We start from the raw sequence: 26,197 nt of genomic DNA, 5'->3' as shown, positions 1-26,197 counted from the left end.
TCAAATTAAAGGTATTAATGAGAGTTTTAAAAGGGATTGGTGGTAGTTGTATATGTGAAGGCGTTTTCCAGATATCGACCAAAATGTGGACTAGGGTGACCCAGAACATTATCGGTTGGATACCGCTAATTTATTTATATATGTAATACCTGGCAAGATTTTAAGGGTGTTTTATTTCGCCCTGCAGAACTTTTTCATTTTCTTCTACTTAATATGGTAGGTGTCACAACCATTTTATAAGCTTTTTCCTAAAGTTATATTTCGCGTCAATAAAACAATCCAATTACCTTACCATGTTTCATCCCTTTTTTCGTATTTGGTATAGAATTATGGCATTTTTTTCATTTTTCGCAATTTTCGATATCGAAAAAGTGGGCGTGGTCATAGTCGGATTTCGTTCATTTTTCATACCAAGGTAAAGTGGGTTCAGATAAGTACGTGAACTGAGTTTAGTAAAGATATATCCATTTTTGCTCAAGTTATCGTGTTAACGGCCATGCGGAAGGACAGACGGACGACTGTGTATAAAAACTGGCATCAACCGATTTCGCCCATTTTCACAGAAAACAGTTAACGCCATAAAAGCTATGCCCCTACCAAATTTCAAAAGGATTGGTTAATTTTTGTTCGATTTATGGCATTAAAAGTATCCTAGACAAATTAAATGAAAAAGTGCGGAGCCACGCCCATTTTTAAATTTTCTTTTATTTTTGTATTTTGTTGCATCATATCATTACTGGAGTTGAATCTTGACATAATTTACTTATATACTGTAAAGATATTAAATTTTTTGTTAAAATTTTACTTTAAAAATTTTTTTTTTTTTAAAGTGGGCGTGGTCCTTCGCCGATTTTGCTAATTTTTATTAAGCGTACATACAGTAATAAGGGTAACGTTCCTGCCAAATGTCATCATGATATCTTCAACGACTGCCAAATTACAGCTTGCAAAAGTTTTAAATTACCTCCTTTAAAAAGTGGGCGGTGCCACGCCCATTGTCCAAAATTTTACTAATTTTATATTTTGGGTCATAAGGTCAACGCACCTACCAAGTTTCATCGCTTTATCCGTCTTTGGTAATGAATTATCGCACTTTTTCGGTTTTTCGAAATTTTCGATATCGAAAAAGTGGGCGTGGTTATAGTCCGATATCGTTCATTTTAAATAGCGATCTGAGATGAGTGCTCATTAACCTTCATACCAAATTTCATCAAGATACCTCAAAATTTACTCAAGTTATCGTGTTAACGGACGGACGGACGGACGGACGGACGGACATGGCTCAATCAAATTTTTTTTCGATCCTGATTATTTTGATATATGGAAGTCTATATCTATCTCGATTCCTTTATATATGTACAACCAACCGTTATCCAATCACTCTTAATATACTCTGTGAACTCTGCTCAACTGAGTATAAAAAAGACCAGGGCCTTTAAGCCATGGGAGTTGTTCTTAATATTAAGCAGAACCGCATGTGTTCCATTTTATCCTTTTAAAACAGCCATTAGCGTAGAACAATGACTCTTGGTGTACCAAAGCAGTTCGGCTGGGCGCTTTGTACCAGAAATCAACCAGAACGAAATTGCTCACCCTAAAGCCCACATGGCCAAAATCAGATTACAAGCGGCCAGCGGAGTCCTAAAGACCCTACGTACGGCTCACAGGTCCCATTCGCGCCAAGAGGTCCTAGTCATGGTAACTGGGGATAATTATTAGGAAGCAGCCCTTTAACTGCCACTTCTTTGTAAGAGTAAATATTAAACTTCCTAACAATTAGATCTAGACTTTATCTGCGCCCAAATTTGTACTGAAGCACAACAAGCTTGGACATTACAGATCCTCACTCTTGACACTGATGCTTCAAGAATTACTACGCCTCCCACAACCATGAAACCATTATGCACAGACAAATTTGGCCCACCACTGCCAGCGTTTTGACACTAACTTTGATAGTATGCGACTACAGCGGGGGCGCAGGTGTCCAAGAAAGGCACACGACTCCAATTCACCTCGTTGATCTTTTTAGGGATTCGTCGGTTGCTAGCCACCAGGAATAACGCCCGAAAATTCTACCAAAAAATACGGCGACATACGGAAGGTTTTAAGACCGGGCAAACTCCTGTAGGAATGAAACTGATGTCCAGAAAGTGCTTAGATTACGGAGGGAATACTTCTCTGCTCTCCTAAATGGAGGCAGCAATTCACCGCGCAGAGATGAAGAACCCGATCCCGCAATCGATGATGATGGAATATATGTCCCCCCGCCCGATTATAAAAAAGTTAGAATAGCAATAACCAGATTGAAAACAACAAGGCCGTGGGCGCTGATGGATTGCCCGCGGAGCTATTCAAGTACGACGGCGAGGAGTTGGTAAGTCGTATGCAGCAGCTTCTTAGCAAAATATGGGCGGACGAGTGCATGCCCGACGGTTGGAATCTAAGTATTCTTTGCCCAGTCCACAAGAAGGGGGATACTGCAAAATGCATCAACTATCGTGGAATCAGCTTTCTTAATATTGCATATAAGGTCCTTTCAAGTGTATTGTGCGAAAGATTGAAGCCCACCGTGAACCGGCTGATTGGACCTTATCAGTGCGGCTTCAGACCTGGTAAATCTACCATCGACCAGATTTTCACAATGCACCAAATCTTGGAAAAAACCCGTTAAAAGAGAATCGACACACATCACCTCTTCGCCGACTTTAAAGCCGCCTTCGACAGCACGAAAAGGAGCTGCCTATATGCCGCTATGTCTGAATTTTGTTTCCCCGCAAAACTTATACGGCTGTGCAAAATGACGTTGAGCAACACCATCAGCTCAGTCAGAATTGGGAAGCACCTCTCCGAGCCGTTCGAAGCTAAACGAGGCTTCAGACAGAGTGACCCCCTATCGTGCGATTTCTTTAATTTGATGCTGGAGAAAATTATGCTAGCTGCAGAACTTAACCGCACTAGAACAATATACTATAAAAGCGTGCAATTACTGGCATATGCTGATGACATTGATATCATGGGCCTAAACACCCGCGCTGTTAGTTCTGCTTACTCCAAACTGGAAAAATAAGCGGTAAAGATGGGTTTGATGGTGAATGAGGACAAAACGAAGTACCTGCTATCATCCAGCAAAGAGTCAGCGCATACGCGCCTTGGCAACCACGCTACTGTTGGCAGCCTTAATTTCGATATAGTAAAATACTTCGTTTATTTGGGAACCAGCATCAACACTAGCAACAACATCAGCACTGAAATCCAGCGAAGAATCAATCTTGCCAATAAATGCTACTTTGGACTAAGTACGCAATTGAAAAGTAAAGTCCTCTCTCGGCGAACGAAAATCATACTCTACAAGTCACTTATCGTACCCGTCCTGCTCTATGGGGCAGGGGCATGGACCATGACAACAGCAGATGAAGCGGCTTTGGGAGTGTTCGAGAGAAAAGTTCTTCGAAAGATTTATGGACCTCTACGCGTTGGCGATGGCGAGTACCGAAGAAGATTTAATGATGAGCTGTACGAGCTATACGCAGACATCAACATAGTCCAGCGAATTAAAACGCAGCGGCTGCGTTGGCTAGGCCATGTTATGCGAATGAAAGATGATGCTCCGGCCAAGGAAGTGTTTCTATCGGAACCCGCCTATGGAATCAGAGGTAGAGGGCGGCCCCCACTCCGTTGGAAGGACCAGGTGGAAAACGATTTAAACTCGCTTGGTGTGACCAATTGGCGCCGGTTGGCGGAGCGAAGGATCGACGGGCGCGCTTTGTTGAACGGCCATAACCGTTTAGACGGTTAAGCGCCAATTAAGTAAGTAAGTAAATAATTTAAGAATTGACAGGCATCAGCTCATCGTCGATTTTAAATCCGTCTTCGACAGCATGTCTGAGTTTGGTTTCCCCGCAAAACATATACGACTGTGCAAAATGACGTTGAGCAACACCATCAGCTCAATCAGAATTGGGAAGGACCTCTCTGAGAATGGACCTCTACGGTGGGTACGGCGAAGATGAGTACAAAAGAAAATTCAATGATAAGCTGTACGATCCGGCTAAGAAAGTATTTTTATCGGAACCCGCATATGGAAGTAGTGGAAGGGGGTGGCCCCATCCCGCTGAAGGAACCAAGTGGAAAAATATTTCTATTTCCTTGAAGTGACCAATTGGCGCCAGTTAGTAGAGCGAAGAAGCCACTGGCGTGCCTTGTTGGACGGCCAACCCCATTTAAACCGTTAAGCGTCAATGAAGTAAGTAAATAGTTTAAGTTTTTGCTCTTATAAAGGAAACGGGTATGCCGATAGCTCGTGTGAATACTGACAATTTGTCACTTTACATGATATAAATAGATGATACTGGCTAGGGTATGTGACAATCAGATGCTAAAGGAGGTGATGGGGAAGTAATGCAATCTCTCACAAACAAAAATCACGCTGCATAAATATCTCATCATATTTTTTTGTTGTAGAATATCTCAAAAGAAGCTGGGGTGTATCCTCGATGGTGAAGCTCACCCCGATATTTAAGGTCGAAGAAATCTAATACTAAGTGGTTGCTTTAAGATGCTATACGGAAGGAAGAAGAGGTTTGGACCCCTAAGGTATTCTTTTCGATACCCGAATTCGGCAGCCGAAGGGTCGGAGGAATACAGTGAGTTGGGAAGTTCACCCATGAAATGTTCTTTCTTGGTAATTCAAATAAGCATCAGTTATCTCAAACAAGGGATCAACCAGGCGGTTCTATTAATGGCGATGATGATGAGTTCAAGGATTCAAAGCCTGGACGCCATGTTTTGCAAGTATTGGTGAAGGACTAGCTAATGAAGTACCTTTACCGTACCGTGTACTACTATTATCACATCGTTACCCCAGCGGGTTAGGAGACTTAGAATAAACCCGTGGCAGGTATGTCTGTCGTAAGAGGCGACTAAAATATCAAATTTATTTAAGGGGCTGCGCTACATTCAAGGTATCGCTAGCGCAAAATATAGCTTCTCCAACCCAATTGCCAACGTCACCTACCCGTAGCGAATCCTGTTACTTTAACACGCGAGGCTCTGGCGACCCCATGTTCCTCATTAATGTAGGGGTGGGAGGCCGGAATGGTCTTTAGGGTTTCATGTGGTCATACTAAATCGTTCCCGAGATGGTCGGGCTGGTGCCCTTATGGTGCTTGTTACCAGAACGTAGCGGATCTGCATCCGGCAGAGGACCATCAACATCGATAACACTGCTCAAGGCCTTCGGGGAGCGTCCATATCCGTACAACAACATTATTATCATATCGACAAAGTTGCCAATCTGAGCAGAAGACATAAAATAGCTGAGGGCAGTAAAGTACACAGCATCACCACACACCACGAAAAATCATTAATATTCATTAGGTGATGAGTTACAGTTAAACTAAAACAGCTGATAAATATATTTATGTGCGAGTCTGTATGACTTTGGACAGGTAATTTTGGTGCATTTCATTTCGACACGATTTACAGCCACTCAAAAGCTACCGAAGAAATTCAGAAAGCAAGGGCAAAATAACGAAACATACAGAAGCCAAGAAATTAGCGAACATAAAATTAAACGAAAAGTTAAATGATTTGCTGTCTAATAAATTTGTACAAAAACGGCGCGCATGCGCAGAAAGGCAAGGGAAACGAGAGAGCAGGGAGCAATGATGAAATACTTTGAGATATGCGCAAAGGGCCTTAAAATGCCAAACTGGAAATAACTTGAGGAACTTACACATATTAGCTCACCTTGCAGATCGTAACCATTAATGGACAAATAAAATGTAAGAAATGTTTTGTAAGTGTGTATGTATGATTGTTGACATATATATATGTACATACATTTAGCTTATAAAAGTAATAAAATTTTACTTCTCTCGCAACAAAACCTGATCCAGTAACCTATTATTTTGTTATCGCACTGCCCCTCCACCGGGGCTGCTGAGCAAAGCTCACCGTCATTCATTTAATCGCCTCAATACAACTAATTACAGCGCTTTTAATTGCTACTTCAATGCAGAATGAACGGGAAGCTGACGCCAGTTGGTGACACCAAAAGCAACCACCAACCCACATTAGTGACAAATACACCTTTTGAGCGACAGCAAATCATACCGAGTTCACTACAACAATCAATCAAACAACACTACGAACAACTACAAAAGGTGAACGAGTATTTACTTAGTTGCGCATGCGCACTTTCTTATGAGCAATTGGAGTAATGCGCACGCGCGCCAACATAAAATTTCAACTGCAACTTTAATGACATAATCAAGACAGTTTTTTGCGCAAACTTCTTGCTCTTTCATAAATCCCCCTTTCTTCATTACACCCTCATATAGCATATGGGTTTTTGTATTGATGGCTGTATGTATGTATGTATATTTGTTTGTAGACTATTCTCACAAGAATTGCAGTTACTAGACGCATAAATAAATTTCAATCATTCTATGCGTTCACTTATTTCTGATTACCTGAAAGATGGGTGGTTAAGCGAGTACCTAAACATACAGACATTGATATAGTATAAACTGATATAAGCAGCGAAATACATACTTTTTTAAAAAAACCTTGTATAAATTTACTCCACACTCCTACAATAGCGCACAAAAAAATAGCAGTAGCATTATTATTATTATTATTATTTTATTTTTTTTTTTTCAAATTACTTCAGTTAATATTCGATGCGTAAACATCTTTGCTCACAGTATGGGAGAATCTGGAATGTAAGTGTAAGGTGTAAGCGTAAGCATAGCTTTTCTAAGTGCTATGCTATATGGGATAAATATGAAGGATATGAATGCAGCGTAGTGTGGGCTGTTGGTGTAGTGTTTGGTGTAATATAGATCGTAAGCGTAGGTGACAGGCAGAAAATCAAGGAAACATATTGAATGGAAAGAAAAGAAAAGAAAAAAAACGAAAAGAAAAGAAAAGAAAAGAAAAGAAAAGAAAAGAAAAGAAAAGAAAAGAAAAGAAAATAAGAGAAAAGAAAAAAAAAGAAAGAAAAGGGAAAAAAATAAAGGGAACGGTTCGTTATCGAAGTATTAAAAACTTTCTATCAATAACATCGAAGAGCTATCGAGTTTGTATCGACATTGTAATCGCCTTATTATCAAAAAATATTGATTTACAAAAAAATTTTGTTATTATATCGGACTTGTAAGGTCGCGGGTTTCAATCGAGCTCAAGGCCTAACAATAATTATTTTCTAATTAAACGGTTTAATTAAGCTTGACATGAATTTTGTAATTGAAATTTAAGTAACTTCCCGATAAGCTACAAACTGGAAACTTGGAATATAGTTCAGAACCCGATGACAATGCAATAATAAGAAAAAAACTCCGGTAGGTGGCGCATGGATCGAAATATTTCAAAAAATCGTATTTGTGGTCCGATTTGATTCATATTTGGAACACATAATACATACACATAATACATACAGGCGGCCACCGTGGTGTGATGGTAGCGTGCTCCGCCTATCACACCGTATGCCCTGGGTTCAACTCCCGGGCAAAGCAACATCAAAATTTTAGAAATAAGATTTTTCAATTAGAAGAACATTTTTCTAAGCGGGGTCGCCCCTCGGCAGTGTCTGGCAAGCGCTCCGATTGTATTTCTGCCATGAAAAGCTCTCAGTGAAAACTCATCTGCCTTGCAGATGCCGTTCGGAGTCGGCATAAAACATGTAGGTCCCGTCCCGCCAATTTGTAGGGAAAAATCAAGAGGAGCACGACGCAAATTGGAAGAGAAGCTCGGCCTTAGATCTCTTCGGAGGTTATCGCGCCTTACATTTATTTTTTTTTTTTAATACATACAGTCCAATAGAAGTGACATCAAAATATTTTGGAGTTCGAGGAGTCTTATTTATTGAGGACTTAAATTGTAAGAAATTGTCAGGAAAGAGTCCTTGTAATAATGAGTCTCTAAATTAACTAAATAGAATGAGAAATAATAGGCAATTAAATAAAACCTTGAAAATAAAATAATTTAAAAAAAAGTTAAAGTTACGCGGTTTTATTGAAAACAAAACTTACATAAAGTTATAATAATACTAAAAGCTAGAAAATAATTAAGTAGGTCCTAGGTAGTAATCATCACACTCCTCATCAATCTAAGATGTTGATCAGACAATTCAATAAAAGCGTTGGACGCGTCAAATTTCTATTGATAAAAAATAAAATTAAAATAAATGTAAAGCGCGATAACCTCCGAAGAGATTTTAGGCCGAGCTTCTCTTCCAATTTGCGTCGTGCTCCTTTTTAATTTTTCCTACAAATTGGCGGGACGGGACCTACTTGTTTTATGCCGACTACGAACGGCATCTTCGAGGCAGATGAGTTATCACTGAGAGCTTTTCAGGGCAGAAATACACTCGGAGTGCTTGCCAAACACTGCCGAGGGGCGACCCCGCTTAGAAAAGTTTTCTTCTAATTTAAAAACCTTATTTCAAAAATTTTGATGTTGCTTTGCCCGGGGTGTGAACCCAGGGCATTCGGTGTGGTAGGTGGAGCACGCTACCATCACACCACGATGGCCGCCAATTTCTATTGATAGCCATATGTAATACCAACTGAACCTTAATCAGGTGATGCTACGCCTCACATTTTTAGAAATTCCTCGCGCCCAACCCTTTTATTGAATTGTCAGATCAACGTCTTAGATTGATGAGGAGTGTGATTACTAGTACCTGGGACCTACTTAATTATTTTCTAGCGTTTAGTATTATTATAACTTCATGGAAGTATTATTTTCAATAAAACCGTTTAATTTAAATTTGATACATTTTTTCTTAAATGAAAAATTGTTAAATTAGAATAGAAGAAAAAAAATTTAGACAACTGCCAAAGCTCGTTGTATAGATCCAATATAGATAAAATAATTATTGTTAGGCCTTGAGCTTGATTCGAACCCGCGATCTTACAAGTCAGTAGGCCGATATAACCACAAAAATGTTTAGTACATCCCAGAGCACGGGGAAATAGTGTCAATGAATGACGCTATGGCATCATTGCCATAAAATAAGTCCAATTTTCACATCGCTTCTGCAACAGATGTCGCAGCGCTGTGAAAATCAATTGGCAAGAAACAGCATAGAAGTGGAAATAATGTGATAGCTGAATGGCTATAGCAGCGGCGCCTGTACGTTGCCGATGAAGGAATTTAGCCGTTCCCGGAATGGATCTATACAACGAGCTTTGGCAATTGTCTAATTTTTTTCTTTCTTCTATTCTAGTTTACAAATTTTTCATTTAAGAAAAAATTTATCATAACAGTAATAATGATAAAATAATTATTGTTGGGCCTTGAGCTCGATTTGAACCCTCGATATTGATTTATTATCCAAAAGTTAGAGATTATTAATAGAAAAGTTATCGACTTCATATCGGAGTGTTACAAATTTGTTATCAGCGTGTTATTAGAAAGTTATCTCTTTGCTATCGAAAAGTTTATATTTGTTATCAAAAACTTATCGATTTGCTACCTCAAAAGATATCCAATTGCAATCGAAATTCGATAACTTTACCCGTTATCGAAATGCTAGCTATTTCTTAACGATTTATTATCGAAAAGTATTACCAACTTTTTATTGGCGTGTTATGTCGTCATCGATTTATTGTCGTAAAATTATCGACTGACTACCAATTTGTTACCATAAATTTATCGATGTGTTAACGTAACGTAGCAAAAGTGCATGCTCTAAAAGATTCAGGAAACATCAAATAAAAATTTTTGTTTTTTTGCGATTGATTTACATGGTTTAAGTTACAAACCTTATACAAGTTTTGTCATAAATCTCGAAAATAAAAAGGAGGAAGAATTAAATTGACGATATTTGAAGAAAATTTCCACTGCTGTTTTTCTGTTCGCTGCTGTATATACACTCAGAGAAAAACGCCGATCTATAATCCAGCACCACCGGACTCAATTCAAGCTTTTCATGTTCTTACTTTTTTGTTCTTGAAAAACGAACGATCTGTTCTCAAAACTTCAACCTTGTTCTTGAACTGACAACCATTTTCTTGAAAAGAGAACGGCTGGTCTTAAATTAAGTTCAAGAAAAAAGAAACGGTATAATTCGTATGCACTACAATGTTAAATACAACATTTGGCACGAACTACAAAGCAATTGTAGTGGGCCAGCGGTTATGATGTTGCGGTTGCGATCGTGTGGCGCGAGTTCGATCAGCGTCAAACTCTAAATTTTTTTAAAACAATTTTTTCATGTTCTATTTTTTTTAACTCTTATTTTTCGTTCAGACATTCACATATGCACAGTTAATTTTCAAATTTATTATGAAATATTTTAAGTTAAGTATCCAGATTACGTCTTCAAATAAGGATAATTTCTCCATAAGAGAAATAAATGAAAAAATGCATATTATGCATTTTTTCTTAAACTTTTGAATTTTAATAAAACTTTTTATGTTATAAATATTTTTTATTTATGACAAAAAAATTATTATTAATGAAAAATAAATGGGTACCAATTGAAAAAAATACTTTCCCCTCCCACCAAAATCAAGCACGAACCGTTCTTGAATTGAGACGGAAAAATGTTAAATCAAGCCCAAGTAGTGCTTGAAATGAGCACAGAAGCTTCACACATCAATACCAAACTGGTCATAAAATACGAACGGTGTGCTTGGAAAAACTGTTCTTAAAACAAGCCCATCAGTCACGAGTTAAGAAAAAACGTACTCCACAGACTTTTGTCAACGAATGTTCTTAATTTTGAACTTGTTTCGTTCGTTTTGGAACGATTTTTTTTCTGAGTGTATACCGATTTTTTTTTTAACATACTACTTAGTTAAAGACTCACAAAGGTTCGAGTTATGATCAGAGAAATGTATAGGAATTGTCCACAATTTCACTTACATAAACTTTTCACCATTGTGAATACTCTCAGTGAATACGGTGTGGGGCACTTTCGTCCAATCAAATATGTCCCAACGAATCTCTTTTTTCCCATACGAACTTACGTAATGTTGAATGGTAGCTACTTCGGCAGCAGAAGGTCCAGCATCCGATCCACTGCATCCTTAATACCAGCAACTTCCAGTTGGAAGACGCTACAGTGATAGGGCAACTTAAATTTTCAGCTTACATTTACCTCCCCCTTCTCAAACTTCCCCATCCAACTTCGGTTTATCCGAACTTAAGAAAGAGGGAAATATCAGCTTCCCGTGGTGGCTTTTAAAATGAAACTTAGAACTTCAAGTACTTCTGGCCCTTTCAGAAAAGCTCATCTTTCCTTGGTTGAGTATCAGTCAGGGCCTCAGCTATGTTAGCTGTATGACGGACGACGAGACAGAACCACCCCATCAATTTTGAATCATCCACACAATGACGGTTGCTGCAGAGCAACCTTAAGGGGAAAGACCATCGTAAAAGCATCGAAGAAATAGTACGTTGATCTGCTTTGACGCATTTAGATTTGTTTAGTAAGAGAAGAAACTTCATCCTTTTCCCGTCCGAATATATCCCACCCACCAAGTTCTTTGCCCCAATGGTATGTTTAATGGATTTCTCTCCATAGATAACTTGGTTACGTAGCTCTCCTCCCCGTTTATGACCCTTTCGGAACTGTCTCTGGACATCGCATCATGAGTTGATTTATAGATGCCAGCGATGTTCGGCCCTTCCAATCAATTTCTGATGCTTTCACTCCAAATTTGAATGCCTTCAGAGTATTCATTGAATGTAAGCACTTTATTTCTTTTTTTCAGTTAAAGCTAACGAGCTTTTGTTAGTCCTCCCGTATTTATTATATCTCTAAACTGTTTCCAAGTTGTTGATGTCATTGATAATACTTGATATGTACTTATGTAGGAACTCCTCTCATTGATCTCAATTGGCTGTTAGAGTCTTCCTGCTCGTGCAAAAATACTTCAAATTCTTTTCTCTAAATATTTCAATGAAAATATGATTCAATGTGGCTAAGTGGCGCCAAGTTGTAAATGAGCAGCATTCTTATTCCAATATAGAAAAAAAAGTCGGGTTAGTTACTTGGATTATAATGATGTTTGATTTTTTGAGATATCAAGCGATATATTGAATATCGCTTAAAGCAGAGAAATCAGACTGCAAAACTTCAAGGCACAATCAAACCTGGCAAGGCCGGTATACAGGTTTAAAGTTAATAGATTGTGGTATCACTCGGGGTGCCAAAATTGACGGAAGAGTTCTGCTAAGACTCATAGGGTTCTCTGCCAGAGTGACCTAAGTGTGTCGTATGACCACAGATAGTTAGGAGATCTAGATTTTAAAAGGGGATGGTATAACAAGGAGAGGGTTAAATGGATACTCCCGAGGGCTGCTGCATAGACACGCTCTTATTGTCAGACACAGAGGAAACTCGCTGATGCTGAATTATCTAGAGTTCAATATTGGCTTAGCGGCTATAGTCTCCTCAGACACTCACATTTTTTACTATGGTCTCCAAACCATACCTTCAGTCAGGCTCTGAGATGTTTGTTTATGCCAATGGTGACGCGCTCCGCTTCTCTTCAGAAACATGTTAGGTTTTTTACGTCGAGACAATAATAATTCTCAAATTTATAGGTCAGGTGGTGGAAGCTGCACTTAAGGCTTTGGTGAACCCTCTATCTACTTCAAAACAAGCTTCGGCTAAACAATGTTGCCAAAGATACAGGGCTTACTTTAAAGCAGGCGCCTAGCCACACGGGATTGTCTGGAAATGACACAGCGCACTGTTTGGCAAGGGTGGACTCAGAACAGTTATTCCAGTCACTTCGATGATATGAGCCACGGAGAAGAGCTTGCGATCAATTTGCTAAGTCGCGTCTGGGAAGTAGGATGCTGCTGCATTTAGGTTAACCGCAAGAAGGGTCAACTAAGTATTTGCTCATAAGGGCTCGCAACTATAGACTACTCGATGGATTGCTTGCAAATCAGGATATTCTACGTAAACTGCGGAAAAATATTGTCCCAGAAATCGATCAGAGAGTCTCTCCTGCCAACAAGTGGTATTTAAAGCAGTACAGACCACTCTCGATGGATAAAGTTTAGGCTGTTTAAGTTTCTTATTAGAAAAATAAATACGTGGCGCGATTTATATCCGAAGAGATTTAGGACGAGCTTCTCTTCCAATATGTCATTTTTGACTTTAACTCAGGACCTTCGATGCGGTAGGCAGAGCACGCTACCACCACATCAGGGATGCCGCTGTCCTTAAATATGGCTCAGAATCTATGATGGTGCTGAACGAAAAGGTCCTCCAGAATATTTATGATCCTGTCCGTAATTAAGGAAATTTAGTGATACGCTGTGCGAGCCTTATGCAGATGTGATCATAGCGCCGCAAATAAAAGCTAATAACGTTCGATAGCCCATAAGGTAATCTTATAGATACCCAAAGTTTGGCAGAAGAGCAAGATCTACGGATTTTGTGAAAACAAGTGGAGAAAGACTTCTTCTTCTAGTTTAAGCTATAAAGACATTCCGCAGAGGTTTTGTGGAGTATTATCGAAGATGATGGACAATTGCCGCATATAGATCCGATACGTTCCGGAAATTAAGATCATTAAGGTAGGTAGTGGCCTGACAATCTCGAAAACGACTTGATGTGACCATGTCAAGCCTTCTAGATCTGTGGATTTAAGTGGCCTTTTACGACAAGAATGCATCCTACGTGTTTTCGTTTAGCTCTACTTTTCGCCAATCTGCTTTGAGGATTCACGAAGATTCACGAAGCTGTTGATATATTCGTGGTTATGGTTAACCACATACGAGCCCGATCATTAAGTACTGAAGACGGCTCTCGTGGTTACATCCCTCTCTCTACCCGATATAATTCCGTTTGAAGATCAGTTTAGTTCGAAGCCAGCCTAGCCAGCCTAGACAGAGATGCATTAATAATATAAATCGAAAAAAAATTGTGACCTGTCATTTTTCAGTTTTATCTGCCGCCTGGGCTTTAGGACAATCTTCGCGTAGCACAAACAAACAAACAAAGTGTCATCACGGCTGCTGCAATGGAAATGGCGGCAACATTATCAACGTCGACATCATCATCAACAACAGAAATCAAATCTACAGAGGGAGAGTCACCACAATAACAACAACAACAAATAACTCAAGTCGCAGCAGCCACATCATTTACGAGTACAACAACATTAGCCGGCAGTAACTGCTTAACCCAAACGCCACCGAACGACCACCTCTTCGGTACAAGTAGTGATATCTGCCAACAACAACAACAACAACAACAAAATAAATGCTAGAAAATGAACGACAATTCACTTTGACATTTTTACAAAGTGCCGCGCATTTAAGTTAATGTTCGTTCGTTTGGCAAAGCATGAGAAGCCAACGGCCCCAAAATACAGGCGTGCACACGTGAGTGAGGCTGGCAACAGCATGACGGACAACTGAGTGATGACTGAGTATCTAACATTTGCGCCTGGTCATTTGAGAAGTTGCACAGATACAATAATGCGAATATACATGGCTGTGTGTATGTGTGTGTATGTGTGAAGGTGTGCTCAAGGATAACAGAAGCCGATGGGGGCATCATTTAATCGCCTGCAGCTAAGATGAGAAACAGATCAGCATTAAAGAAAACGCAAAGAAGAAGAAGAAAATGCAAGTAAGTAATCGACAAGCGGGACTGATGGCTAGATGAATGGATAAATGAATAAATGAATGAATGTGCGAAAGAGTGGCGAGAAGTCGAATGGTGGTTACGTATGACTTGCCATATGAGACACAACCTACGGATGTATCGCTGTTTCGTTAGCTTGGCGCCTTTTCTTCACAATTTGCCACTTGCCCTTCCCTTACACGCATCTGGCTATGGCATTTATAAAGCGACAAATGTCAAGGATAACAACATAACAATAATAACAAACAATAAGAAGGAAGTTAGCTATGGAAGGAAAAGATGTGCAGCGATGTTATAGCCACTTACAGAGGAGGGAGGAGAAAGTGTCAGTTCGTAAGGAAGAAAAATCATGGGACAATCACGTTTGGACAACAATCCCATGCACTTCTACTGTGGGATGAAAACCGTTGAATTTGGAGAAAAAAACTATTAACGAATATTTCAATGTTTAAAGAATATTCAAGAATTTGACAGTTCTTATATGAAACATTAGCGCAGGGTGGTATTTAGGGGAAATTAAACCCTATTGCTGTTGTCGTTGACGCAAAAACACTTCCTGAAAATAAGGTGAGTGTTGCGGATGTGGCCAGTCCTTTTTCGGATATTAATCTGTTACGCCCAGGTACTATTGCGACTGTCTTACGACAGGCATGGCTACCGTGGGAATATTTTATGGCCCTTAACCCGCTGGATCATACAAATCGTTTGAGGATACACTTTTCCAAATTTTTTTAAATCATTTTGTACCCTGATGTGGTTGATATTCTTAGATGATGCAAGGACTAATATTTATTGTCTATAAAAAAGGCAATGGATGAAGCAAGGCAATAAAGCTATCGATCCTTGAGGCATCAGTGAACGAGCGCGTAACTTCGTCGAAGACAAGCTCTTTAAGTTGGGGTGCATCAGCGTCTCAGAAAAGACAGTTTAAATGCTCGGCCTCCAGCATGTAGGATGTATTCAAAAATGGTGGACCTTCTGCTAATTGGTTGTCGATCGAATCGACACTGCCTCCTGCAAAAAAACTGCGTCAAGGCATGTTTAAAATTCAGAAGCTTTGATATTCTCCATTTTTATCTCACAGCCTCTCTCTGATAGCAATTTGTGACCAGGTCAGACAAAACGCCCACGTATATACTATCATTGAGAGCATCGAATTTTAGCCTAAGGTAACATTGTATTTTAATAGGCTGGGATTAAAGTACGGTTGACGGTAGACAAGCTTATTTGACAGATCTCATGAGAGAATAGCCCGTGTCGTCCGGACACTCTAAGCATTAGGACACAGTACATTGAGAAAGTGGCGGTCAAGTGAGAGTTTACCATATTATATTAGAGTTTACCATTTACCACATTGTATTCCAGTCGATGTTGTGGCCAAGTTACATGGGCCTCTCGAGGTATGTATGTAAGTTACATTCATCCTCCGACAGCATTCAAAAGGCAGAAGTGAAAAAGGCTGCACTACTGACATGTTTATGAACCCACAGTGCAAACTTTTGTTGCATATATTACTGGAGCTAACCTTCTTATACGTCTGGGATGCAGGTTCTTATGAAGCAAGTGTACGTCGAAGTATCCTACAAGGTGATAGCCTGCCACAAACTGGTTATTAAAGATTCCACATATTCCCTTAACTCTGAGAATATTCAGTCCGCTATAAGGGTGATATTTTAAGTGGACATAATATGGAAATCGGAAAGATATTGTTGCTCTAAAAACAACACTTTTTAGTTTTGCCCTGAGAATAATAAGAGGGTTAGGTTGAGGCGTTGTATTTTGGTGGCTATTGCGATTGTGTGCGCAGACTAGAGAAGGATGCCGCAAAAGTGAAAGTTGACGTTCGGTACCATAGTACTATCTACGTGATTTTTTCTGCCCATATCGTCAATGTAGTCTCCACAGACTTAGCCAACCATATCAAGCTTCGCATAGTGAAAAAACTAGGACAGAGCTTAGCGATGTAGGCACCCTGGCTGAGACGGTATTGTGTTTACATAGCGCCAACAAAAGCCTTGTCCTAACAAACGCTGCAAAACTAAGCATGAGTGGGTTAAAGATTTCAGCTAGTCAGCTAAACCAAAAAGGGTTACGCAGAATGTTGAGTCGCCCTACATGGGCTTTCTTTGGACACTGCTCTATCCAAACACCACTAGACGAACTCAACGAGTTTGCAAAGCGTTCGTTTCGATCGGGAGGGAGGTAGGCATTCTTATTCCGTCCTCGGCTTCAGAGCCTTAATTACTGTTTGGCTATTTAAATAAGTAATCGCGCTATCCTGAAAGCCATTATAGTGATAGGGAAGCCTACAATTGCTGCCTACCCTGAGCTCCGGATAGCAACATTCTCCAATTTTCAATACGATTTCAAACAAGTTTTCAATTCCGCAATGTATAATGTAAAGATGAATCATTAACATCATTCGTCTCTCGAAAGTGTGTCGGTGATATTGACAAATGGGTACCGCCCCACGTCAGTGTTTCAATTTATAAAATTACACAAAAGTAGCTGATGTTTGTCGTACATTTGTCTCTCTCAATGTGAGCTGTTTGATATAGAGGTTCTCAGAAATGGAGGCATGGCTGACAGTGTGGAAAGTTTCATACAGGTAACGTAAGGTTGATCTGGCCTGTTCGTAGGGACCTTATATAGACCGAAAAGTAACAGAAGTTTGCTCCACAACCGAACTGAAATACTCCAGAACATATACTAAAAACAACTCTGTCCTGTTGTTGCCAAATACTAGAAAATTTCCTACTGGTTATTTCTACATCTGAGAGCTGTGCCCCTTTTAAAAGCCTCTCTAGTTTATCACTTTAACCCACTGTGCCAAATCGTCTAGCTTCTTTATTTTATCTTTCTCTATTGATGCTACATCTCTTCTGTATTGTTGTTGTAGTCATACGCCTGTGTCGATGATTTATTATTCTCAATGCTGTAGCCAAAACATGTCACCAACAACATAACCAAACATAACACAACACAAACAAGAACAAAGGGGAGAACACCGAAAAAATGGACAGCTAAGTGACACTCGCACAATGATTAGAACAACAACGACAACCACTACTATAAAAGCATGACACATCTTTTGAGTCGCGGCGATAAATACTCCCCATCACCCTCGCACGCACAACACGCAAAATACAAACCAATGCAGAGCTTTAAGGACATTCAAAAAGTCAACGGTTGCAGCGGTCGCGGTTTGCTTTTCACGTTATATCTTTTGATCAGTGGCAGTTCTTTTCCGCTAGAAGCCTTGCCCTTGGAACAGACAGTGTCAAGACAAAAGTTCCCCAGAAGATTTATGGTAGTTCTCGTGATTCCAACGGTTTGGAAAAAAAAGTTTAATTATGAGCTGCATAAGCTTTGCGCAGACATGAGTATAGTGCAAAGAATGAAAGCACAAAAGCTTCGCTGACAAAGTTACTTTGTACGAATGACCGAAAAGGCTCTGGCCCTAACTAAGTTCTTATAGACACATGGGTTTCAACAGATGAAGGGGAGACTCCCTCTGAGTTGAAATAGACAGGTAAAATGTATCCTCCTTAGCGCTTCCCTTAAGCATCAGTTTTCGAAAAGCAAAGAACGCCAGTGTAACTTGCTATGGAATGGTTCGACCGAAATGAGGTACCCACTGTTTCATCCGTGGGAAGGTTTGTACAACAGCGTTTACTTACATTTTGGGAATATTCCTGCCGAAGCTAAAAAAGGTTCACACAGTTCGTAACTAATAACTTTATCAGTTCACTCGGCCATGTTAGTTAGCTCTGAGCTGCGGTTAGATTATGTGAGAGTCCTTCTGGGCTGATGTTATGCGAAAAACCCATTGTTCATGCCAGTTTATGAAAAGAATATCGAGCAAGCCATTCCGGAGGTAAATTGAGATGCCAGCGGGAGAGATCTTGTGCGATATTCTACTGCAGAAATGTTTGCTTTTTCAAACCATTCGAAAGCATTTGAAAACAAACCTTTAAATGGACTACCATTTACATTGAGTTGTTTTTGTTTTTACTTACTTTTAGAAAGTTTATTTGTTTTGATAGATCGCAGCCTTATTTGAAGTGTATATATAATTTCTTTTCAAACCGGCAACTGTAAGGATGTGCACGAAAAATGTGTCCTTTGACATTGCATATCCGTTTCAGTCGGTCAATCTTTAAGACGTTGTTGTGTTTACATTTTTTTGTTCAACATACGTGGAAATGAAAGAAAAATACGGTATTGATGCTCGGTAACGAATACTTAAAGAATCGGTTCTTTAGGGAAAGCTGCCAGAAGGAACTGGGTTTTGACGCAAGTGGCTTTCAAATCCTACAAGGAAGTTATAAGAAAAGCCAATAACGAGTCTGCCTGTCAATTGAAAATTATCAGAATTTCCAGTAATCAGCAAAATTCTGTCTAAAGAACGTTGTTGTTGTAGCGACAAAGACACTCCCCGAAGGTTTTGGGTACAAACCCGATCATCTTGGGAACGATTTAATATCACCACATTAAACTTCCCAGCGGGTTAGGGGGCTTAGAATATACCCGTGGTAGGTATGCCTGTCGTAAGAGACGACTAAAATACCAAATAGATTCAATGGGTTGTGTAGCGCAACCCTTTCAAGGGGTTGTCAGCGCAATATATAGCTTCTCCAACCCAATTTTCAACCTCACCTATCCGTAGCGAACCCTGTTTCATTAATAGCCGGAGCTTTGGCGACCCCGAACTCCTCATTGATCTAGGGGTAGGAGGGCGGGATGGCCTAGAAGGTCACATGTGGTTATACCAAATCGTTCCCGAGATGGTCGGGCTTGGTACAGGTACGCATCGGATCTGCATCCGGCAAAGGGCCATCAACATAGATAACACTCCCCTTAACCTTCGGGGAGTGTCCTTATCGCTACAACAGCAGCAACAACAACACCAGATTAAACCTTTGATGGACTTTCGGTCAATGTAAAAATCAGTAAGCCTGAGCGGTATCATTGTTGAGCCTGTAGTCCGTCATGAAAAGGTATATTTGGCGAAGATCTTCATACATAAGTGAATCTGGAAGAATATCTTATAAAATGATAAAGACTGAACGTCCATAAGCTTTACCTTTTTCTTGGTAAAGGTACTCAAACGCGTTTAACTCTTAGCATGACATCGGTACCAGGAGCTATCACTCCTCTCATTCGGGTCGTCGCACGAAATGAGATCTAGTACAGGTTGTTAAAAATTAAGTGAGGATACTCCCATACTTTGACGACATCATTATCGCTGTAATATTTCCCTTTCCTTTATCATCAGAGCAAATACAAGATGAAGAGTTTAACTTATCCCTACTGCATTCGAAGCTTCCTTGCCATCAGAAGTTGGGACAATGGTGACTTCATTATTTCTTACGCCGGGTCCCGGCACTTTAGTAGATGAGCTATGCTTTACAATTTACAGCTATCTCCCTAGCCTTTCTAATCTTTTCGCCTCGCTTTACTTGGCACTTTCTGCAACGAAGTCCTCCACGACTTTATTTGCGGTGCGAATGAAGCAAATGTTAGTCGATGGCATCAAGCTAACAATTTTCAGATATCCAAACATACTGGAGGTTCGAAAGCGACCTACACTTTCATGAGTATTTAGCCGCAATTGCATTTAAGATACAGAGTTGCAACAAAATCTTCAAGCCCCTCGGTGGAAGCACTTGAGGCAAAGACGTTCTCGTTGTCGGGAAAAGCTGCCAACTATTTATAACTAAATTGGCCAGCCATTGCTCATGTACTTCACGTCTATGGTATCGTTGTCAAGCCGAAACAAAAAAAAAACTGCAGATGGCTGCAACCATATCAAAGAACCGCTCTTAAAACTGCCACGGGATATCCAGTACACAAGAATTCAGCCGTTTGAGCTAAAAGAGCATAGGAAAAGCCCTCAACATCATCCAAACTCCGTCAGTCTTATGCCGATAATTGCCTAGTATGCTTCGTTCTTAGAACCAATTTTTCGGCTCTGCGAAATCAACGGTTCTGCTATCTCACTTCCCGAGATTTAAGTATCTGCGTCCCTATATAGGCGATAAGCTTAGCTGTAGAAGAGGTATAAAGAAGATCTACATAGTTTACTACTTATGTTCAATCATCAAAAGAAAGTGGAGCCAAAAACTCGAAATGAGATGGGACTTTATACGTGCAGATTTTACCCAAAATAAAGTATGGGGTGTTCAAATAATCGCCAGCGTCGCACGGGTAAGTATCATAAAATATTGGCGTTGGAGAGCGTAGGCGGCTCTAACCTTCTCGTAGGAAAGTGAGCACCAGGGAAGATCAAGTCTAACTTAACCTCTTTCGCCCAGCTCAGTGATGGCCTCCCTTAATTTTCTGTCAAATTCTGGTCTTTATGGAAATTCTTTCTGGGCAGGAGTGTCTTTATCCCTTTCCATAACATGGCCAAGCTAGTGAAGCCTTTAGGCTTTTATACGCTGCACTGTGTTCATATTTCGGTGAAGCTCATACCCCCCATAATTTACTTTCGTTCGATATACGCTGTTGGCATAACGGGTACAACCATAAATCTACTGTATTCTCTCGACACCGTGAATGATTCTGAGCCATGCATCAAACCAAGTTTTTATATAGCGTGATTTTTGTTAGTCGAAAGGGGGCTTTACTTTTCGATTGTCTACTCAAACCAAAGTAGCTCTTGGTTGGTGACCTTGTTTTCGTTATTGGGTCCTTAAGAGGCGAAGTGCTTCAGAGTTTCGTATTTATATCTGTCAACAGTTACATGACTGCCGAAAGTTTGATAAGCCTATTCTTTCTTCGGAACAGCAAGTATTTCGTCTTATCCTAGTTTAGCAGACGATGTGAGACGATATTTGGCTCCCATTTAATTATTTTTCTTTTTCTCTATAATCCTTTAGGAATCTACATCCAGTTCCTTTCTACCCGGTTCTCATCCGAATCTGAATCCAATTCCTCCACCCAGTGCATCACAACTAAACAGACAGTCCACGTGCCTACTACATTAACTTTCTCTTATGTCATCAAAATAATAAGACAGCAACAACTATAGGGCTATTGGTCATTAGCCCTCTACTCATTCAATTGGCTAAATAAATTCAAGGCAGCTGGTTTGGTCAAATATTTAATGGATTGCACGCTTGAGGACGGTCATTCCGAATATTCCAGCGGCCGTGAATAGTTTCGTATGTGTTTGTGTGCATCTAAAGCTGTCAGTCTGTCATAAATCGTTATATTTTAAATTTCACATATGCCCTGCTATGCCAATGATATGTCAAGCTAAAATACCAACAAAGAAGATGATTCTCCGACATAGCAACAACAATTATTAATACCACAATCGATCAACAAAATGGCTGGCATCTGTAGGATGTCACAATGTCTGATGTTCTGGGGTTCTGTTGCCGTCCCCTCGTTTCATATGAAACCACATGCCAATCGCCTTGAGTTCCAAATTGAGCGCAGCTCACTTTGCAACTTTTTAATAATTCATCTTCGCTTTTATTAGTCGTTCTCCATATTGATCCAATCCTCATACAAATATGTTAATTTGAGATTTTTTGTTTTTGGTTTTGCTGACGCTTTGACGCGTTAATAACTAAAGTGGCCGAAGTACATAATGCTGCGGTCAAACAAGCCAACTTTTTCCTTTCTCTTCTTTGCTTTTGAGAACATGAGCAAGGAGTGGTTTGCATGTAGACATAATGCTGTCAGTGTTAGTATGACGGGGATTCCACATTTTTTGTTTCGATGACTTTCGACGCTCGTCAACGCGGGAGCCGTGGTACTTTCCACCTCTGGCGGATTGATCTGAATTTGTCCTCTCCTAATCTAGAGCATTATGCGACGCAAGGAAAATGGGACTTATTTCCAGCCAGTGGGTTTACCACACCGGCACCTTCCCAATACCAGGCTGGCTTGTGGAGTAACTATGGCCTCATCCCATTAAAGGAGTGCTGAAGCAGTGGGTCTATAGAGCTCCTCTCCATTCGCTCGTAAGAAAAATATGAGTACAAATAAAGAAACAACAAAGCAACCAACAACAACAACAAGTGAAATATCAGAAATAAAACAGACAAAGCAGATAAGCCATTAGAATGTCACATCGCGACAAGAACAAGCGAGAACAAAAGCAATATTCAAGAACCTCCTAGAATACTTGACTTGAGAAGAAGACGTGTTCACTCAAGACGCGACGTTAACGAACCGTCTTCAAGGGCAAAGGTGTCTACCACGAATCAAATATGAAGGACGTAAACACCCTGATCCCTGGAACGCACACAGACTGACGAAATTCTGAACGTCGGCCAAGGTTGCCCTTGTTTGACGGAGTAAAAAACATCAGGCATTATCGGCTGGATGATCTGCTATTTAAAATAAGAAGCGGCCACAGAGAGACACTCATCAAGGGGTTTCCGGCGCAATTTATAGCTTCTCCAACACAGTAGTCAAACTCACCTACAGGTGGCGAATCCAGTTTTTCTAGCAGAAGAAGCACTGGCGACACCAAGCTCCACAAAAAGAGGCGGTTGGAGGACCTAGAAGGTTCAACGGGATTGTATCAAATCGTTACCCAGATGGTCAGGCTAACACCTCAGTGCTGATATTTTCTGGAGCTTAGCGGATTAATATCCGGCAAAGAACCATAAACATGGATAAAAATCACCTAAACTTGCGAGAAGTATTCTTATCGCTTTAAGAGAAGAATAAGGCGTACCTCCACCACTACGAGTGAATGCATCGTATTCTAATGCGAAGCTTAAAATAAATCCAGATTGTCATTAAATCTTCTTCTTCGGTCACAACTTTCTCCAGTTTTCGTTTACTTTTCGATACGCTTCATCTGCCTTATATTAGGTGTCGAATGCATTGGACAGTGGTTGGAATGATCGCAGCAGATTCTTGGGTAACGAATGAAAGGGAGGAAGACTCATTTGGATATCATCGTCATCTTCAACCGCCTAGGTAATTTTGGCCGTTGCATAAAAAGTCCCACCAGCTGCCCTATTTCGCGATAACTGACGCGGTGTCCGAAACACTCGTTGGACGGGAGGAGAAACCGAAGAAAATCATCGCGCCATATGACGTCTACTGTAGCGTTTGTGGTGGAAAAAGAAAGAAATGTGTTACCACCTAAACCAGTCCATGCATCTATTTTTGGCAGAATATGTTAAAGACAGTTCATGCCCTCTCCCACTAAAATTTACCAAGATACATCTTCCGAAACTTCATTTCCACCTATATTCTAAGGGCTATATCATCTGATGTTGTCGCCGCCTTAGCTTCCGCTTCATATAAAAGATCATGATCTCTGTTTGCTATAAAAAACTTTACTTACACTTATATGCAAGACTGCTTCGCGACTGAAGTTCCTGATTAACAGTGGTTCTTAGGCGCTTGCCTGATCACTGTAGCGCTTGGGAATGCCTGACATCCCCTACGGTTGCGCCGAACAATTTTAATATTAAGATCATCACATCAGATTTGTTTCCAAGTGGACCTCCTGGCGGACATGGCTACAATTCAACCGAATGTAGATGGATGTAGGGAAAACGCAGTACCCTTGGCCACCTGGTCTGCTACGCTATAGATGACCCTCGAGTCAGCTCTTCATTCAATGGTGATTTGGGTTTTGAAAGGTCACTGTCCAATACCAGTACATGAAATACATCCCAAATTACTGGAAACACATTTTGATGAAGTTGCATGTATGATGTGACTCTTGATGCTTTGTTGTTCAGTTTTTGCTAGAACAAGAAGAAAGTATTTCGGTCTTTGCTCACTAGGATCTTCGAAGGACTTACCACGGGTCGAAATTGATCTTATTCGAAACTACATCGTAGCTATAGTTCACATTACTGTTGTCTTATGTGGTGTTATAACGGACCTTAATGTTGGCTTAGTGAGCTTCCTTACCGGGATGGCTACCACTCAACCTAACCTAACAAAATTGGAACTTATTATAGAGGCCATGTAAAGAACAAAACGGAGCACAGTGGAGGCGTTTGATTTAGTAAATAAAAGCCAATATAATACTGCTTTAAACGACCTTCAAACAATTTTCAACCACCCCCCTTTATTATTTAAATAACCTTACAACCCCGCAAATTAACTCGAAAGCTTAATCGTTTCACACAAACTCCAGACATTAAAAGTACCATAAAAAGAATCTCAAATTTGTGAAGTAAATATATTTAAAAAGCAATTTCTTTTACATTTTTATGCGGAGGGGAATAAATAAATGCCAGTCGGCCTACGAACTTCTTAAAGAAACTTCAAGACACATTTTTCGGCACACAACTCATATAATATTTTCACATTCCACCCCCTGCGCAATTCACAAGCAAGTGCATATGTGAAACAGCGTCGTGTATGTACGAGAATGTTAGCCGCATGCGAGCTTCAAAGGCAATAATGATTTATTAGCGAGCTGTGCCAAAGCCGCCGATGCCGCCGCCAGCAGCAGTCATACTCGCACCCGAAGAAGCCAAAAGGAAGTTGCCTTATAGAATATTCTACTTACATATGCAGATGTAGGCATTAGAAAGCAGTGGCATCTGATAAAAAGTGTGCAGAGCGGGGTTGTTGGACAAATGGGCCAAAGACTTGCAGCGGGCAGACAGTCGTAAGTGGAGCAGGAAAGGCGGACAGAAAAATAGATTGTAAGACATTTCAAGTGGCAATGTGGCAAATGACAGCGAAAAGCGAAAGTATTCTTGATACGTATTGCAAATTTACATGTGACAAGGTATGTGGTATCAATTAATGAGGGGTGGTTCAAAAATATATGTCGAAATATAAAAGCTCTATGATGATTACTTTAAGCTGTAATGGCTTAAGTTCAACCCAGTAGTTCCGATTCCTAGTAAATACTAGGGATTGTAATGAGTTGGAGAAGCTAGCCCCTCATAATCTTTATTTCATGGTTCACAATACAACTACTTTATTCTCGTAACATGTCAAAATCAGATGAGTTCAGGGCTTTTGGAAAGCTTGTAGCGTTGCTGCTACTGTTCCGGGAACCATCTATGAAGCTTTGGTTGTTGTTGTTACAGTCCGCACTGTTTATTGATCACGATCACTCAAACTTATACTTATCAGCTAAATCTTCTCATGTACGTCGAAGGAAACCTGTTTCCAACAAGAGTTTTCATAAAGAGTTAGCACAAAGAAGGACTCATTCGATATTGAAATTTATATGAGGCTTGTGTCATGTGGAGACAGGAGATATATTGGAAATATCAGGATTTTTTCTGGATAGGTTAGAGCTTAACCTATAGTATACAGATCGAAGTTCAGCGAGAGAGCACTCACCTCTAGGTAATTCGCTTTCTCTTCTGCAATAACTGGCAAATTCAGTTGTAATTCAAAAGCAACGCAGCTCATCCCTCGCGTGATCAAACAGCCGAGTCATATGTTTATCGGAAAAAGCCCTTTCGTGATCTCCTCTTATTTGTCTATTAATACGTCAGCCCGTGAGTCCGACATTACTTTGTCACCGAATATGATTGTCTAAACTTTTGATGTGGAAACATCTTTTCTTACGGTATGGGAGAATACAGAATATAAGCGTAAAAGTAGTTGCTACAC

Source organism: Eurosta solidaginis, chromosome 1 (genome assembly GCF_040869045.1).
Source record: "Eurosta solidaginis isolate ZX-2024a chromosome 1, ASM4086904v1, whole genome shotgun sequence".
Lineage (NCBI taxonomy): Eukaryota > Metazoa > Arthropoda > Insecta > Diptera > Tephritidae > Eurosta > Eurosta solidaginis.
This window is presented reverse-complemented; position numbering follows the sequence as displayed.